This window comes from Odontomachus brunneus, unplaced genomic scaffold (genome assembly GCF_010583005.1).
Source record: "Odontomachus brunneus isolate Ranch 3 - 2012 unplaced genomic scaffold, Obru_v1 Obru_scaffold_073, whole genome shotgun sequence".
Lineage (NCBI taxonomy): Eukaryota > Metazoa > Arthropoda > Insecta > Hymenoptera > Formicidae > Odontomachus > Odontomachus brunneus.
In genome coordinates, this window is record NW_022639523.1 from 537,402 (window position 1) to 554,841 (window position 17,440).

Consider the following 17,440-nt stretch of genomic DNA (forward strand, 5'->3'; position numbering starts at 1 on the left):
AAATCGAGATCGACACGCGATTGAAGAAAGAACGACGACGGCAATGAGAAACGCCATCGACAAGATTGCCCGCCAATAAGGTACTCACGTTGTGTCCCGTCGATCGCACATCGCTATTTTTGGCACTGCTGATACTTATTTCCGCACGAGATTCACTTTTGGCAGACAAAAGACGCGTAAAACGCGAAGCGATGTCGATCGATGTGTTAATGGCGGTTGCTCGATGCAAAAAGATCGAAGATGCCCGCATAATTGGTAAGGTACAGTCAGTCCTCGCGTAGCGACTTCTCGCTACGTCGCGCACTATCGATAGATCTATAGTAAACGTTTCGCCGCATCCGCATCTAGTTATGCGTTTTTCATGTTTGTTGATTCTTCGACCAATCACAGACGTCTTTTACGCTCTTCGAAGTTTCAAGTGGATTCTAACCCGAGTGTACATGAGTGAGTGAGTGAGACGAACTTTCGACGCCCGTCATGCACCGCGCGGAGCATCTTCTATCTTCTCGCATCACGCCACCGTTGTGGCATTGACATATCGATCGACATCGCTCCGTGTCTTTTACGTATCTTTTATCTGTCGAAAGTGACTAAATAAGTATCGAGAGTACCGAATATAGCGATGTGCGATCGTCGAGACGTAAGTACCTTATTAGGTAGTGATCTCTTCATCTCTCGTTGTATACAACCAGTGCTTTTCGCGAGTGTCAAGCCTGTCATTCTCGTTATTTTGTTCGCTTCGTCCGAGCAGTAGTAGAGTCGGGCGATTGTTGAATTTATCAATCACGAGTTAGAAATTTGTTGATAATCAGCGAAAAAGAAGGACGACGCTGGATATATTCGCGAATCTCGAGTAGTAGAGTCGGCTTGTTGGTAAGAGAGAGAAGGGTACATCACTTGAGAGCGTCCTTGTCGGATCGCGACACTATTCATGTTATTGACGTATATTCGCGGCGTCCGACGTGCATTTCGCGGGATCTTCGACCTATTCGTATCGAGCCATTATCATTAACGCATCAATCGACATCACTCTGTATTTTACATATCTTGTCTGTCGAAAATGAGTCTCGCGTGTAAATAAGTATCGGGAGTGTCGAAATAGCGATGTGCGATTGAAGGGACGTGAGTATCTTATTAAGGAGTAATGTTCTCTTTTCTCGTAACATACAAATTGGTACCTGTCGCGACATGTTGAGTCGGCGCCTATCATTTTTACTACTTCGATTCGTTCAAATAGTAATAGAGCCGGACGATTATCGAATTCATTAATCGAGAATAAGAAATTTGATGATAACCAGCGAAAAAGAAGGACGACGCTGGGTATATTCGCGAATCTCGAGTAGTAGAGTCGGCTTGTTGGTAAGAGAGAGAAGGGTATACCATTTGAGAGCGTCCTTGTCGGATCGCGACACTGTTCATGTTTTTGACGTGTATTCGCGGCGTCCGTCGTGCATTGCGCGGACATCTTCGACCTTTTCGCATCGAGCCACCGCCATTAACGCATCGATCGACATCGCTCCGCATTTTACGTATCTTTTGTCTATCGAAAATGAGTCTCGCGTGTAAATAAGTATCGAGAGTGCCGAAATAGCGATGTGCGATTGAAGGGACGTATATAACGTGAGTATTAGGGAGTAATCTCCTCTTTTCTCGTAACATACAAATCGGTACCTGTCGCGACGTGTCGAGTCGGCGTCTGTCACTCTCACTACTGTCTTCGATTCGTTCAAATGGTAACAGAGCCGGACGATTGTCGAATTCATTAATCGGGAATAAGAAATTTAATGATGATCAGAGGGAAAAAGAGAAGGACGACGAGAGGAATATGCGCGACGCCGAATCACGGACGGTAGAGTCAGCTTGTTGATAAGAGAGAGAGGGATATATCTACTTGAGGGTGTCCTCGTCGTACCGCAACAACGTTCACATTTCGGCGCGTATTCACGGCGTCCGTTATGCGTTGCGCGAACATCTTCGATCTTTTCGCATCGAGCCACCACCATTAACGCATCGATCGACATCGTTCCGCGTTTCACGCGTCCCTTGTCTGTCGAAAGTGAGTCTCACGCGTAAATAAGTATCGGGTGTGTGTCAAAATAACGATCGACGAAGCGTAACGTGAGTATCTTATTAGGGACTAGTCTCGTTTCTCAATGTGCTAATCGGTGTTTGTTGCGGCATGTCGAGCGAATGTCTTTTATACTTGTTATTGCCATTATCTATCTAAAATAGATGATATGACGCCAGATATATACGCCACGACGAATTTTAATAAGTAATGTCGGTCTGTTAGCAAAGGCTATACATCAAATCGCGATGTTGTTTTTTATTCTATTTGTTTGCCAAAAATTACACTCGCGGCCAGAGAAATTGTCTGCTATTTTTTCTGTGAATTTTACAACGCATAGGTCTGGTGCAGACGTATGCGTTTTAGAATTCGCAAAAACAAGAAACGGACAATCTATTTGGTCACGAGTGTACATGCACAAAGAAAAAAGAACAGCTGATTCAAATAGATTCTCGTTGAAAAAATGTTATATCCGATGGGTATAATAACGTGTTAAGATAACACGTAATTGCTTTGTGAAAACACGAATTGCATCATAATAAACATGATGATGCGGTGCTCGACTAATCGTAATCACTGAATCAGTTAATTTGTTACTTGAATCATTTACGGTACTGTAATAATTTGTAAATTGCGCAAAATGCGCTTGTTGTTACAATTAGATAATTGCAATCACGTAATGATGCGCATTGTAAATAATATTACATCATCCGTTCGGTTGACTCAACATTTGTTTGTACGAATTTTGCTCATTCATGCGGCAAGATTTGTTCACTCGACCGCTTTTTTCTCTCGATGTCACATACTATTTCGCATACTGCTAAGCGATTAAAATTCATTGTAATTCCGCTGTATCAAATTGGTCACGTACAATAAAAACATCTCGATTTTCCAACCAATGATCGCAGTATCAAAACTCTCCCAAAAGACGCTGGTCCGTGTGCAGCCTCTCCTCTCTCTTTCTCTTTTATTTCGAGAAGTATACAAACCCCATCACCGGTTACGGCCTCCAACGCGTCTTACTCTCGGGAGGGTCATCCTTTTTCAAATAAACTCACCGACCCTCGCGCGGTTTACGGGTTAGACCCTCGCGTCTTTCGTGACGCGAGAAAATGTACTCGTGTCCGACAACGAACGAACCACACGCGAGAGACGAAGAGATGCAGCCGGTCGACACGCTTGTTTATCATTTGTCAGAGAGCTGTTTACAGCGAAGTGGATACAATCGTGGACAGGAGATGTTCTCGCGTCGTCTTTTCCCGCCGTGAAGTCGGTGGTGACGCTCGCACTCTCTGTTCCTCGTCATGCTCGCGGTTTTGATCGATCGTCCGGCGGATCGAGAAAGTCCTGTGCTCGTTAAAGCACGATTGATGCGTTTAAGTCGAAAACCGAGCGCGCGCGCGAGTGGGTTTTTATTAAATTCTCGGGGAAAGATTGTGGGGTCGCGACGAGAGAGAGAAAGCTTTGTGAGGGATTTTTTGATGCGAGGGAGCGGGTCATCGATCAATCTTCCTCGATTGTGCCGTCGCGTGAAGAGTTGTATGCAAAAGTGATTCAAATGTTGTCCGCGACTTTAATATTTGCATAGCTGGCATTGTTTACGATTCACTAGCGAAGCGTCCGCTAACATGATAGATCGCAATTTTTGCGCGCGCCTGTTAAAACGCGCCGCTAAAATTTTACCGTCTTAAAGCCACCTCAGAGAAGCCCTTCGTTCAATGCTCTCCTGACGGCTCAGCAAGCGCCGAAAGTGGATCCCGTTTCACTCGGCGTTTTTCATAACGACGGGTATTCCTCGCTGTAATAAGTCATCGCCGTTTTTTAATAGAACATCTGAGCGTCAATAACATTTTGTCAGCGATTTGTAAAACCGACAGTCGTTTGATAATATCCCCTCGTTTCAATATTTTAGAAAAATGACTTGAAAAACGAAAATAAAAATTTCATGTACAATTGTTAAATTCCATGTAGACCAATTATCTGGCCATGTTTCCGTCACTTTCTAATTCGTCTCGTTTAATCTTCTGTTACAGGGCGTTGCAGCGACAGGGATTAATAAACGTTCGTCACCAGATCGTCGATCCTCGCAAACGTCAGGACCATTCAGGCGATTCAGGGACGAGAGAATAGGTAAGTCGAAAGTGTAGTTAGCCGAGAGAGTAGATGAGTAGAAGAGACAGAGGGAAAAAATGTAAGGATGACCGAGATTCTAGGTTAAATGATGCCTTAAACGTTTGTATCTTCCGTCTCTAAGCGAGCTGGTTATTAAACACTTAAATCTTTCTCGGTGCATAAAGAAAAAAGAAATGGCGCGGAGAGCTCGCTGTAGGAGTAAGAGGCAGGGGGAGGAGGTGGGAGATGCGAGAAATAAATTTATGAGGGATAAGCGATGCGCTGTTCTTCTTCTTCTCTTCAAGAGCGCGGCTCGCTCAACTAAATTAAATATTTATTCCACGATCTTTCGCCGAGGGGTCGCGACGTTGGACTGGTCTCGACAAGTAAACGGATATATTTCGTTTCGTCGAGTCACCGATTATATCGATCGGCCTCCGCTATAGGTTGAAACGTATGCGAGACCACATTGAGATTCAGTCATCCTCGTATATTTCAATACGCGGCTGATTATTCGCGTTGAAATAAGTTGGCAATACGAGCCGCAAGATATACGTATGAGAAAGGTCTTGATAGAGAAAATAGAGGTTGAAAGGACTCTCCTATCCAAGGGATAAGAAAGTAGCTTTTGAATCAAATGTTTTAGTTTCACACAGATAGGTGTTCGAAGATATCTACGTAGGAATAAAATCGCTAGTCTGCGATTCAGAAATCCGATTCGGATGATAAGAGAAACCATAATGTATGAAATTGCGAATAGACTTTCTTCTATTCTAGTCTGAATCAAATGACTGCTTCGCAGATCGTCGATCTTCTTTCTCCGAGTATTTTTGCGTCTCGTATAAAGTCCTATTATTTTTCAATTTGCGCGCATTGAAGACAAAAATTAAAATTTAATACAGAAAGTGCTTATCCATACTTTTCACGACACGGAATCGTTTTAAATGTAATTAGCATCATATGACGAAGTTCTATTATGAGGAAAAAAGTAAAAGCTTCTCTCGAGAAACGGAGAAAGAAGTAAGAATATACGAAAGGACATGCGGCATAGTCGAAATAAATGTTCGCAATTTATCATTTTGGATATCAGTCTACGGGGAGGCGACTGGAAGGAAAGTGGATGAAATAGTAGCTTTCGCGAAAGGGGGGAGGGGGAGTGGCACAGCTGGCCGCAGTTTTATCCCGCGGAAAATTCGGATTCTGCCGGAAACGTAGCAAAATGCGCTCTTATATCCCCGCGCATTGCAACGATGCCTCATTTGACACTCGCGTTGCAGCTTTATACCTCTTCGAGAACGCAAGGGGCGCGTTTATATTTTTCCATCTGAAATGCTGTGTCCGCGAGCGACTTGCATTAACAGCGGATAATTGTCCCATGACAAACGCAAGCAGCGGGCGCATCCGTCGCGGCAATTGTTCCGTCGATCAATCGCATCCCGCTTGAACCGCTTATACGATTAAGCTGCCAACAGGTGCGCGCGCTCCAGTCAAGTCACGCTATCGTGCCGACTGTAATTCGGCCATCGACCATTGATAGCACCGAGAGACTATGATCCGAGACAAGAGCGAGGAGCTCTTGCGTGGAGAGAGGCGAAAGGTCGCGACGACGAGAGCGAGAAAACGTATGATGAACCCGATCCTCCCCATCTCCGCATTTCGCTTCTCTCGCTTTCTCTATTTCCAGCTGCGCTTCCTTTTCTCTCGTTTGCTCGTGCTGTACTATGTTTGGTGTTTGCGCTGCATATACGTGCGTTCGCGAGCTGTGTTGGTGCAGGTTCGCCGGCGCCTGAAAGGCAGGCAGCCAGGCGGGCGCCGTCTCTCGAAAGGGTTTCGCGTTCTACCGACGAGGACGGCGCCCGTCGTCGCCGCTCATCCGAGAGCTAAAGCGAGACAGATAACGAACGGGGGTGGATAAAACGGGACATCGAGGACGAGGGAGAACAAGGGAGGATCAGGGAAAGCGAGGAGAGCGGAGGGGTTTCTCGGTGCAACGTCGGAAAGGAGGTTGCGCCGATGCACGACGCCTCGAAGAGACCGTATCGCGGGAGGCAACAGCCTGGAAGACGACAGCCCGGTAACGTCCTCGTCCTCGTCCTCGGCCCGGCGGAATAAAAGGCCGCTCGAATGCCAGAGAAGAAAGGACGGACCAGCGTTCCGGTGTTTTTTGATGCTGTACGCCGACCGCGCCGGGATATGAAAAGCGCCCGGAGGCTTCGCATGAAAGTACGCGAAACTCGTTAACGCAGCAGAGGTAAATACGCGAGGAAGGAAAGAGAACGAGAGAGGAAGCGAGTTGGAAATAAAGAGGCGGATGCCCGTTTCAAAGGGGGAATCTCTTTGATGCCGGTGTATTTGCCGCGAAATAAGCCCGATTACTGTTCAATCGTTAGCAAAGATTTATACTGATATCGATATCGTTGTAACTTCAGGTACTGGTAAAAATATGTCATGGACTAGGAATTATGCTGAATACGCGGTAATTTAATCGCGGTCCGCGAGAGTGAGACTCATTTAGATTCTAAAATATCTCTGTTGTTGTTTATATTAGAGAAAAATTTGTAGAAAATAAGCAGGAATTTGTGTGTGGATTTTTGGAATTTTGAGAAGATTTCGGTTGCATATACGATGTATTTTTATCCCGTATAATCACAATTTTTTCTTATATATTTATCTCTTAACGTAACAACAGATATATTGTAGAATCTGATGTTAGCCAGCTCATCTTGTACAACAATATTTGCCTAAATTATCTGTAATGAAAATACTACCAGAAACTCGACAGTTTCGCTGTAAAGAAAGAAAAAGAAATCCGAATTTAACTCGAATTCATAAGATGAAAACTAGTCATATTTGCCTCCGACTAATTAAATAACCAACTCGTAAAACAAATCCCACATCTCTTCATGTTGTTACATGTATCGTGTCCATCGTGAAAGCACAAAGATATATGTACATGCATGTTGTTACTAACGACGTCATTTTCTGCCGGAATACTGCCATAAGCTAGAAAATAAATCGTAACCCCGCAGTTATGATAACGTTCCATTGGCGCGTTGCTAAGAGGTCGACAAATTGTTTCACCGATCGGACTTCGCGGTACGATTTGTTGGAAGCGAAGCTTCTTCGACCGTAGTGCACGCGAATAATACCTCGAACATATTAATCAATTCATTGTTGGTATCGCGAGTAGTGTTAACTGTGAGAGATATATATTTACTCCTTCGCTTTCAAAACCATTGTTCATCTGGCGACTTAACAGACGCGGGCGCACCCATACGTGTCGAGTTGCAATCGTCATTAAAATTCCGAAGAAGCCCGTCGCGATCCCGTTAGGATAAGTGAAGGTCGAGTGTAATCTCTTCCGCGAGAGTCCCGCGAGGAAGCGACAGATGAAAGGAAATCGAGCCCGACTTTCTCGAGGAAAGGCCGAGGTGCGACAAGCGCGCGCGGTAACGGAGTTACATTTATTTGGTCCCCCGAGCAAGGAAGGTGATATTTTTCCAAGGGGAGAAACTTTCAAACGCTGTCGGTGACTGCTTCTTGCCGTAAAAGGGCGGCATTGTGTCCACGCCTCGCCTCTCGGTTCTTCTCGCGCCCACCTCATTTCGCCTTCTCTTTCTCACTTCTCTCTCTCTCTCTCTCTCTCTCTCTCTCTCTCTCTCTCTCTTTCATTCATTCCTCTCGAGAACATAAACACTTCGCGACGGCCGGAAGGTAGAAGTTTGGTCTGGAAGGAGTTGTGGGAGGTAAAGAGGAGGCAGGAAGAAGGAGAGAGAGAGGACGGACGGATTTATTTCTCGTCCGCTTCGTGCTCACCGATAAGACGAAGGAGACGTATGAGAGCCCGTAAACCCCGGACGTCGCTCGTAACTTACTGATTGACGAACCGCCGATCTCGAGTCGGGTTACGAAGCTAGGTTACCTGGAACCAAGAGGCGAACTCGCAAATCCGTCTGCCGTTGGCCGCAGAATTTTCTGCCGGACGCGAAAGGTGTTTCACTTATTTAGCGCGTTGGCCATCTAAGTCGTGACATGGCTGCGACAAACCACACGCGCTCTGTGTTTCCGCGGCTACCCGTGGATTAAAAACCGCTGCTTTACGCGAGGCTTTACATAAATGTATAAACGGAAAAATTACGCTGTTAGGTTGGCGGATTATGGTAATTCTTGGGATAAAAAGAGAGTGTTCGGGAGAGAGTCCGACGGGATAAGATGCGCTGTGCCGCTTAATAGGAACTACCGCCGAATAATTTAGATCGCAAGAAGTTCACGCAAGACCGCGGCCTGCTAAAAACATGTTCGTCTGTTTCTTTTATTTTGAATAACCACAAACCTGCATTTTTCTCAAGAAGAATCGCCTGAGTTCTATATTGAATTTTACACCTTTGGGGGAGAACAAGAGAGTCAAAGAGAGAAAGAGAAGGAGAGCCATGTCGAGAAAACTAAATAAGCGGGATGTGCAGCAACTTGTAGCAGTGGACAAGTTCTCTCTTTTTGGAGACAACTACGTGTGTATCATAGTTTACATTATTGAATAATACAGTAAGGAGAGAACGTGTCCTTAATGTATATGTGTTATTACAAAATTTGCGCACGTAGTGCTACACGTAGCGAAATTTTGTGATTAATTGAAAGTCGACTTTCTTCGTCGAGATCTTTGTTGGATTGTATTTTATCATATGTGTATATCAAACATCTTACGATTCCTCGTCTCTTCGTGGAATAAATTTGTGATTACGCAACAAGATAACAGCATTTATAGAAGACTAATCGTTACTGGATACTCTGTGGTGCTGATAATGTCGAAACGTTCGTCGCGTGTATATTTTACTCGACATAACTAGCTGTTTATCGTTAACTTAATATGCTCGCGATACCCAGACGACTTTGCGCGGCCTGAATTAGTAAATATTATCGTTACCAAGTAATATGTGCGTTCGCCCGGGACACGCCAAAGGCCCGATGCTGATGTATGGTTCTGAGAAGCGTGCCGAGTGCAACTGATAATTAACGCCCCATTCAGATACGCCAGTCGAATTGACATTGACGTATCGTTCGCGATCTCTCGTGACGTCGCGGAATATTCAACCCGACGAATTAATTTTGCGTATAATCGTGGAGAAGATGCCCACTAATTTTCCATCTATTTACCACGACGAGGATCGCACATTGAAATTTAATGTTAATTATCGTTACTACACTGTATGTCTTCATTTCGGTGTTCCCGATTTTAGCTTGCTTATCGTAAGTTCATGAGAGTGGGAGGAGCGAGGCGATAAATGGTAATAAATCTATCGTCAGAAACAAACAATTTCGTAACGCGAATGTTCTAGTGTAATTGTGTAGATTGTATTATACTATCCATGTGAAAGAGAAGGTCGTAAATCTGAATCAATATTTTGATAAAAACGTACAATAACTGTCACGCTTCAACGTTGTGTTATCTCGTGTGTCACGTTTTATCATCGAATGATGTGAAAATCTGCCTGCCCGACTCGAAATTTTGGTTCTACTTTAACCCTGAAAATTCATCCGAATGTTCACCATGGAGAATCTCGTGACATAATACTATAAAAGCTATTGTCTTATTTGTTACTGTCGTTTCTTCTACGTAGAATTTTAAAGACTTATTTTAGAATTATTTAATATTTACTTGTTTCAATATCCCATCTGCATTTGATCTTTATGTTTGATTAAGAGCATGATTTATTATATATTCGCGTATTCATTAATTGTTATTTGGCCGTTTGAATCAATATTTCTTGTTGTTTGCAATAAAGATATAGATTCACGAATAATCGGAGGTTCATGAAACTGTAATTATTTGTCAAGCGATAATGCGTTATTAATGCCGGTCTAAATTTCGATTCGGGTGTCTCTTTTTCTCGACAAATTCGTCCAACGTCAATTTACATCGTAAATTCTGAATGAAAGATAACTTCACATATCTGAAAATGTGCGACGTATCTCGTCCTACATATCCTTCCTGCTAGCTTCACGATCTGACATCCTGCCTGCCGACTGTTCCGTCGTGATACATCAGATACTCTCTGTGGCACTAAACACGCGTAAATTTAATCGGAAAAGCACGTGTTAATTAAAGCGATGCGACGAGAGCCCGATTAAATATTATAATAGCCGATGAAGTATTTTAATTATTCGAACGGAATGATAATTAACGCACCGGTACACGTGCTCTGCTACGTGCCTGTCTCACTCACCGTCTCGAAACACAATGGAAAAACACTCGGGAAAGCACGCGACGTTCGTGAATAGGTTTAATCGCCTTCAAGGTCCGCAATGTTTTGAAAGAGTTGATTGTTGTTTTCTCTCGGTTGCTCCGAAGGGGGATTGACGTTTGACGCGTAATGTCGTAGCCCTTTTTGCTTTGTTTGGGTATATGTACACGTTGCGTTTTTTTCATGACCTAGTCATAATATTTCGAGTTGGTGAGCGACGCGCACGTCTACCGCGAGCACGTCTACCGGTGCCTTTGTTACGTTTATGTCGGCTGATTAAAATATCTCGTCGGTTTTGAAATATCCAATTGGACTCTCGTCAGCACCGCGCATTAATTGACACGCGTTTCTCCGTTTGAGTCACTGTATCTATATGCGAATGTCAGTGCTAGTGTCAGTGCTACGAGTGAGTATCCGGAGCAACCAAGAGCCAGGATGATAAATGGGGGAGTCAGGACGGAGGATGCACGACGCTGGGACGTCGAGCGCGATATATCGTGTATTTCCAGGTGCGTGGAATTTTTTACTGTATATATTTGACAAATTTATTGAGAAATATTGAGATGTTCGAGGCGAAATTTAATTCAGCATTCATAGTGAGTCATCATTTCATAAATGATTAAATATCTTCGCGAATCTACTGAATCTTCTCTTCGTGAAACTTGGCGAATTTTAATTTTATTCCTAGCACGTCGCTGGTCCGCGACTCGTGACTCACTCTCGTGTTTTCTCGCATGTCGACATCTTGCTGTCGAAGACAACGTGAAGCACAGTGATACGTCGGCCTATATGCCGGACATATGCACCGGGTGTGTATCCCGGTCGAATCCCAGCAGATGGAATCGACGCGGAACGTTACACATTCGTGGCACAGGCGCATTGTGTCGATCCTAATCCGATTATACGGCCCATTGAAGTTAGAAGTGCGATCTTTTAAAAGGGGCTAACGTAATGCGCTTGTTAAACGCCGCACGAAGAGAGAGAGGGGGGGGGGGAGAGAGAGGAAAGAGAGAGAGAGAATGAAAGAGAGAAAGAGAAAGTACGGAGAGAGCCGGGGATCGATATTTTCCGCGACGCGCCCCGGCTAGCGTAGGAAGGATACACGTTGCCAACACAATCCTCTGCCCTCGCCGTCGGCCAGATAATCTGGCGGGAAGCTCGTTACCCTCGTTGCCGCTCGTATCGCGGAATTACCGGAGTCCTCGAATTTGTGCCGCGAGCGAGCTTCTCCCCAGACCTGGCTACTAAAGCCGCTATCTTTACTGTCTGCGGCCGGACGAACTGTACAAAAGCATCTCCTCGCGTATCCTCGCCGTGCGCTTATCGATAGCTATACCGCACGAAAAACTCACGTAAATCCACGCCGAAGGTTTTCCGCGTATCCCGGTTTTCCCTGCACGATACGCGCGGTGGAACACGCGCGGTTTTCGATATGCCGCGAAAGCCGCTAACACGCGATTTCCGATCGTGCCAGGAAACAGCTTGGGGTACTGCAGTTGTGTCGCGGATACTTTCCCTGCAAATATTTTTCTATGTATATATTAAATAACGCGCATCGGAACGTATTTTTGAATGCGTTGAATGTTGAAATATTGAGTCTTGAAAAAACACTGTGCGAGTGCTTGATTCTTCAAGGATTTTGCGGAGACTAACAAAAATTGATTTCGTGATATACTGATAAAATACTTGAAATATACATTTTCATTTAACCGAAAAGAAAATGATTTTTTTTTTAATTAGATTTTTTAAATCTTATTTTTTTTATTTTGAAAATGATTTTTCTTAAATGTTCTTTTATACATGCGTTGGAGTGGAAATTTGTGTGTGTGTATGTGTAGTCATTAATTTTTAATAAATTTTTATTACGAAAACATTTATGAATATGCATTAATTATTACATTTGGCGCTCGCAACGTGGTCTCAAGATTTCCTTGGAACATATTCAATATTTGAATCTTACGTGCATTGAAGTGTACAACTCTCTTGAAATATTATTTTTCAGAATCATTTGGCTGTGGGCGTGGAGATAAAACAAGATCTGTCTCGGAATCACCGTGTCCTTAGGAGCGCAGCCAGACGAAGTAGCCGGGTATGTGAAATATATTGCACAAACACCGTGTAGGAGTACAGTAAAGATGAGAAGCTGCGTTTCGCGGTGGGGTTATTTTCTAAATGCTTTTCTGTCATAATTGGATTTCCCTGTGTACGTTAGCGACGAACATGTTTTCTCGTTTGCAATGCGATGCCGCGGGCACTGCGAAACGCAGGTTTTTTTCATCCCTTCGACGTCACTAGCTGCGATGCAGCACCGACAGACAATTCTCGATGTTCTACATATCCACAATTCGTTTTCGTTATTTTGCGGTCTTTTTTCTGTATCTGCTATCAAGCGATTATACCGATTTCAATCTCCCCCCTCCCCTTTTGCTTTCCTCTCCGTTTTACATCGGTCAGATAAATTTTATTGCCAACTATTTCGCACAAAAACAAGGCAACCACTCGTGCTTGGTACACTGCAAATTCAAGTGTGTTATTCCAGCAGAATCTCTTTTTGCATGTTTCTTACCGTTTCAAGTGACGTTGTTCGACACGCGCACGCGTTTAAACTATTAGATCATAATTTACACTTTTAAACCTGTTAAATGACGTGACTTAAAATCGCAGGGAACATGTAAGAAGAGCTTTAATCAAATTACACACTCGTGCATTTAAAAATAACGGCCATTGAATTTGCGACATAGTTGCGCCCAATCTCCGGATTCTTTCGTTCGCCTCTTACTCAAATTAAAGTCCATTTAATCGGACGCGATAGGATGCGAGTGCGCACACTGCAGCGCTCAATTTTAATACACAAATGGAGCCAATATACTCTAAAAGGGATAATTGCATTAGACCAACCCGATACGGACGGTCATAATTCAAGAACCCATTGCCCATCTATTTAGGACGTCCACGAGCGACGTAGCCGACCCTTTATTTAAGTGTACACGTCGCCCCTGGCTCCCGCGTCGTGCTCCTCCATCCGCGACGCGATCGAGCACCGTCGAATAAATGATCGACGAACGCTGGCGGAGGAAATTTATATCTCATTTACTCGATACGTACCTTCCCTTAAGTACAAAGTGCGTCTTTCATCGCCCCTTCGCTCCCGAACGTTGCATGTGCGCACACCAGTAAACGCGTAAGTGGCAGTCGCGCGAAAGAATTTAATGCCGAAGACGCGCGACCCAAATTTGCAGGCGACGGGAGAAAATTGTTTGAAAGAAAATTCTCCTCTCTCGTGATATCGAGTAAATTTTCGTTAACATACTTAACGTACTTATAGAAGAGTCTCCGTCCTGTGAGAACGTACTGGAATCTTTGCGTCGTGATACTTTGTTCCATATATTTTTTATATACGTTTTGTGTGATGTCCCTCGTTCGGGAACGAATTAATTTTCATTAACAAGAAGTAAGTATAAATAGAGAATTTTGTAGCGGAACGACGACAAGTGCCCTTTCGGACTTACCGTTTCTAGGAGCTACATTGCGCGCGATTGCACGCGATACTTCATATTTACTCTATAAACATTTTCCTCTTGTGGAAATGTTTGCGCGCGTACAATAGAGAAAAGGCTAAAACGCGAAACAGTACGGAAAATCTCAATTCTCGGCGGAAATTTCTCAAGTGCACTTTGCCACACAATAACGCGCGCGAGATGCAATGAAATTTGCCTCCACTACGTTGCAATTTAACAATTGCAGCCTGTCCTTTGAGTACGAAAGAGCAGGAACAGCCGAAAGCATACGATTCACGCCAAAGTATTTTAACGAAGTTTCCCTTGAAACGTAATAGAAGAAGTAGCTTTGTCGAATAATACGTAGCGTGCGTGCAGAAATATACACAGAACTGAGTTCAAACATCCGCTAAAAAAAATATTTTTATTTTATTGTCGTACGAAGGAGATATCAGCGAGATATCTTAGTTCTCCTTCGATTCTTCTATTATTCAGGAAAATTTTTTTTATTTCAATTTTTTTTATTAAAATTTTTATTTCAATTTTTTATTTCAATTTTTTATTTCAATTTTTTTTATTAAAATTTTTTTTATTTCAATTTTTTTAAATTCAAGACAATACAAATGAATGGAGAATGTCGCTCCACGAACCTTCTAAAAATATAGACTAACAGAGTTGAATTAATCTTAAATATGATCGGTCGTAAATTTGTCTCATTAGGCTTCCATTTTCTTTTGTCATTCGCGTCATTTGCGTCACGAGCGACAGCGATGGTGTCGTTTGATCCTTTTACAATGCTGGAAAACTCTCGGCGATCTCTTTTGCGTGAAACAGCGGCTACTGGCTGTCTGGAATCCCGTTCCGGGCTGTGAGGCGCAAAAAGCATTCGACGCGTATTTTCCGCGGCGATCTCTCTCGGCAGAGTCCGGCTCCGGGTATCCTGGCAACGGCGACCCGGCCGGCTGGACCATCTCCAAGGACCACGATCTGGGTTAACGTCGCGAATTCGTGCCGACGCCACCGACGCCGCCGACGCCGTCGTCGCGTGGTCGCCCCGTCTTGAGACCCGCCTGACGAATTGGCTTTGAAGCTTACACCATTGCCAACAAATCGATAGCTCGCTTCCCGCCGATGTGTACCGTAAAAGGGGATATCCCGAAGGAGATAGAGCCCGGAGAAATAAAGCGAGCAAAACCCCGCGGCCAGGCGCGTTGCAAATTTTTCGGGTCGGGTCGATGTGTGCCGACAACAACAACGACGACGACGACGACGACGACGACGACGACGATCAGGGGCGGGCAAAATGCTATTGTGTGGTTCAACCCTTTCGGTATCTCCCAGGATGAGGCGCGCAGGGAAGGTTACAAATGCGATGCATCGTCTTACAAAGCCGCTCGCGCGTCCCCGTGAAATGTATACGAAGCTGCGGTCGCGTTTACATATTTCTTCGAAGGAAAGTCTCTCGTAGGGCTTTGGCGGGGAAGGTAACTAGCGACTCAAGTCGAGTTGCATAAATTAATCCGCGGTTACAACGCGACGAGCCGAAACCCCGTAACCGCCTCTATACGCGCGCGGATATTATCTCGCTAGAGTTTACCTCCATAGAATTTCCGTTGCGCGCACATCTGTCCGCCCGTTTACGCGTTTTCAATGCAGATTTGAAATTATTGCGAGAAATTTTGAATTCTATCGCGGTGCTGCGAGAGGGAGAGAGAAAGAGGAGCAGCTAGTCTGTATACTTAACTATATATTAAAGAGTAAACCGTAGGAGGGTGCGAAACCACTGACCTTTCGCTCTGACTCGCACGTAACGACTATATTTTTAACCGACGCTGGCGTGCCGCCCCACGTATTCCGCATTAAAGCAAACTTCGCGCTTTAATAAACCATTAACCAGCGTCGAATCTCGAAAATGCTTCCACCGTTTTCGTAATTGATCCGAGAATAAGCATCTGACCTCGATCGGCTCGTACATTAGCCAGAGTGGTAGTGCAACATTAACGGCTGCCCTCCCTCTCCCTCCCCCAGATCGCAGACTGATATCTTTCGACCTAGATACATATACGTCAGCGCGTGTGCACTCATGCCGATGCGATCGCGAAATGTAGCGCGAGCAGAAACACCGTCAGTGCCATAAGGCTCGCGCACTAATAGTACTTACATAGATCGCGCGCGCTGCCGCTACTGCTGCGTGGTGTACGCCCCGGCGGACGTGCGCGCCGACGAACGGCCGATATATTTATTATATTTGTTCAAGGCCGATGCGTTTAATGCCGCGCAGCGTAATAATTCGTATAATACGCGGCAATATGCTTCAGTATTGTTTGACGACCGGCAATAGGATGGGGCGGCGGCGCAGGGGTGCGTGCGGGAGGAGGGTGGCATAAAAGCCTCGTAGCTGGATCGCGAAGTGGAATTATGGTGCGTTCAACCTGTGGGAAGGGTAAATTCGACAGATGCAACAGAGATATCGATTAGGCGGGGCCGCCCGCCGGCGCGTGTGTTATGACTACGCCGCTATCAGAGCGGCATTTTCCTTTTTATAGAATTTACAAATGCCCCGTAAAATTCGCGACATCCGTCCCGCACGATAAAATAACATTGACGCGGGTGGATATGGAGCGAGAGAGGAGGGGGGGGGGGAGAGGAAGCAGCTTAAATGCCGGTAGCGCAAAATTCCCATCCGCGCCGAATCCGCGTCGTTAAATCGCGATCGATGTTAAGCCGGAGGGGAGGAGTAAAAAATCCACGCGCGGCGTCTCGCCACGCAGTTTCGCGAATAATTGGAAACACTCGATCGCTCTTTAACGCTCCGAAAGGGTCAAGTGACCGTTGAATAATGGAATAACGGCCATTGAGATGTCCTTCTCCTCCGCGCACGCTCGTAGCATTCACGCGCGTTATGGGTGTTCATTTACCACAGATAATGCTCGCACGCGCCATTGTGTGCGTATGTGCGTCGTATTCCAGTCACAGGCCGTCGGTTTCCCAAAGCCCACTTTCCAAAGCTCTTCTCATCCGTTCGTTCTAAGCGTCCCCCTTAGAATAGATAACGAGGTCCCATGATGATACGTCGATGATTGACAGCTTACATACATTTGAAATTTTAAACGTGCGTGTACAGGAAGGGAATAATTGCGATTTCGAAGTAGCGTTGTGCGTTACTTCGCCCCATGACTTCCACGAAAGAGAACATTTGCATCAGCTGACGTATTTTTCTCTCGACAGTCGTGTAACATATTTATCTCTCGTGTTTGATCATTAATCGTGACTCAATGTGTCCGTGTAATTATGACTCGTGTATTATTCGTCAAGATATTGCTGCAGGTTTATCTCTAAGATCTCACTTGGTTCGCAACTTATTTTTTAAAGAGCAATGTGTAACGTTAAATGACACGAGAAGCTTAGTGCATATATTGTTGCTACATTTCGCGTGTAATCCATCATACTCGTGACGTTCATGTCATCTTACTCGAATGTCGAGAATATGAAAAGCGTCGTGTAATAACCCTTGGTAGGGTATA

The 17,440-nt window shown here is 44.7% G+C and overlaps 1 long non-coding RNA gene across 3 annotated transcripts in view; it reads left to right on the top strand.

The window, feature by feature from the left end:
- The window catches only part of LOC116847090, a 38,682-nt gene that overhangs the window by 1,720 nt on the left and 19,522 nt on the right, over window positions 1–17,440 (top strand). The window contains exons 1-3 of one of the 3 annotated variants that reach the window (XR_004378658.1): window positions 496–640; window positions 4,102–4,198; window positions 12,422–12,508. This is a non-coding gene — a long non-coding RNA (uncharacterized LOC116847090). Of the gene's footprint in view, window positions 1–495; window positions 641–1,378; window positions 1,621–4,101; window positions 4,199–12,421; window positions 12,509–17,440 lie in introns of those variants that run through there. The other 2 variants (XR_004378660.1, XR_004378659.1) reach the window with 2 other exon arrangements.